This window comes from Gymnodraco acuticeps, unplaced genomic scaffold (assembly GCF_902827175.1).
Source record: "Gymnodraco acuticeps unplaced genomic scaffold, fGymAcu1.1, whole genome shotgun sequence".
NCBI classification, from domain to species: Eukaryota; Metazoa; Chordata; class Actinopteri; order Perciformes; family Bathydraconidae; genus Gymnodraco; species Gymnodraco acuticeps.
This window is the reverse complement of record NW_022989768.1, coordinates 2,192,694-2,194,870: the sequence shown is the minus strand read 5'-3', so window position 1 is coordinate 2,194,870 and position 2,177 is coordinate 2,192,694. Positions and strand designations below refer to the sequence as shown.

Genomic DNA, 2,177 nt, shown 5'->3' with positions numbered 1-2,177 from the left:
GCCCATCAACACTTTCTGGGTGAAGTCGAAAGTGTTGGCCAAGTCTTTTGGGTAGCTCAGATGCAGGGCAAAGGTCAGTGCAAAAAGCAGGATGAATGCGTCAGCCAGTGTGGGGAGTTGGATAACTCCGTTACCCTCAATGACAACAGTGATCCTATGGGCAGAAGAGCGTGGTGTCTGTTGACCTGGCACTGATCATGAGAAGTCCGACCGCGATGCCCTCTGTGCCTGGATCATCAGACTGCTCCACCTGATGACAAGAACAGATAAACGTTACCCAAATTCCCTATCTCAGAAATGTGTTTTCTGAAAAATACATCAGTGACATATCACATAAAATAACCTTATGTTTTATGCATAATGTGGGTTTAAGGAAACGCCTATTAGCATTGCACAACATAATGTTACAGCACCAAAAACGTCAGCCTCCAAAAAAACATGTATAACCTTCATAAGGGTAGGATTTATTTTATCACTGTATTAGACTGTTACTATTAGCTAGTTGTACCTAATAAACTGGCAACTGAATATATATTTACAGTATAATATCTCCCTACTACACATACAAAAAAATATGGGGAACACTAGAGATTATTTTGTATTGAACACTGATGCTGCAGGAAAGAAAGCCCTCTCTTGATTGTGTATTTTATTAAATCACGTGAGCCCATTTTTTACACTGAAACCTAGAGCTTAATTTCAAATAAATCCTAAAGTAGAAATCATATTCAACACTTCTGAAGTGTTGAAGTAAAGGGAGATTATGTTCAACATGTCCATTGTGTACCTTACAATAATTACAATTCTTATAGCAATATTCAAATCTTGGAACTAGAACCTGAATGGGATGTGAGCAACACAAGATATAATGATTTTGATTAACAACACCTCAGTGACAGAATCATGCTTTGATGACACCAGGACAGTTCATACTTTTTCAAACTAAATCTATCATTTATTATAATGTTTTCACTATAAAAATTCAAATAATTGTCTTCCTGCGATAGATCTCCTGAAACAATGTAACAAGATAAACTATATTTTTGGATGATCTGTCACATACATTCAAAACAGTTATTATGCTGACTTACATGCCACAGCCTCAGAAACGTGGAGTCATCTTCATGCAGATATGCAGGCACAGCACAGAGGACAGCAGCACGTCGGACATGGACGTCACCTTGCTCCTTGAGTGTGAGAACATATCTTTGTTTTACTTTGGATGCTAAACAGTATAACCACACAACAATTAATATCACAAGAAAGGGCTCTTCCATGACTGAAGAGATTAACATTTTGACAAAGATAATCCACTCTAGTATGAGAATAAAACACCAAGAGGCATAACCGACTCACCTGGAGGTCATAGGAGGTGAATAGCTGATCCAGAAGTTCAGTTTCCTTTCCTTCCCTTGCCGCCTTCTTCCTGAACAGGCTCTGAAGACGGGGGGGACATGTCTATCCAACTCCGCATAGAAGTGGTTCTTCAGGTTGAGGTTTGTTATCCTGTGAAACTCTGCCAAAATATAAAATGACTATTTAATTCACAGTACAATGTATATGTGGACTGAAGGCAGCAGAGATAAACAGAAACATAACATGCTAAATCTGAGTAAACATGTCAAAGTTATCAGTGACAAAGGCACACAAAATAATTGTATAGTTGTAATAAATAAAATATTTTCACCTGTGACTCCATTTTCAAGGCAGGCCAGCGTTCCAGGATCTCTCCAACAGGTAGCTCATCATTGATGATCTCATTGCGCTGCAGGGCAAAGGTAGTCTGCATTAACTTTTAAATCAAGGGAATAATAATGTTATAATGTTCAAGTAACTCTGCCCTTGTATCAAAGACAGCAGCACAAAGTTTGCATCTCCAAGCCATTGGAAAATGTAACAATATTCACAGGCACCAACACAAATATAATTTCAGTGTTGAGCACTAAATATTCATTCACATTTTAGTAACCATGTGGAATAAACATGGACGCGGGAAGGGACTGCAGCACCCCCAAACGCGGCGCACCTACAGTGTAACCCCCAGTTTCCAATGGGTCTGTCTGCGCCGCGCTGCGCCGCGTCACGGTTTTGGTCCGACCTCCTCTAGCGCCATAACCCACCGGACGCGTCCCTGAAGAGTTTCAGAAGCGTAGCATCGTGCGTGCAGGCTCGCAGTT

General features: G+C 40.3%; 1 long non-coding RNA gene across 1 annotated transcript; it reads right to left on the bottom strand.

Annotated features, from left to right (window-relative positions):
- Positions 1-1,089: 1,089 nt before the first annotated feature.
- On the bottom strand, positions 1,090-1,729 carry LOC117547714. The gene is made up of 3 exons (XR_004569228.1): positions 1,688-1,729; positions 1,357-1,516; positions 1,090-1,187 (listed from the first exon to the last, which is right to left on the bottom strand). It is a non-coding gene; the product is annotated as an uncharacterized LOC117547714 (long non-coding RNA).
- Positions 1,730-2,177: the final 448 nt, after the last annotated feature.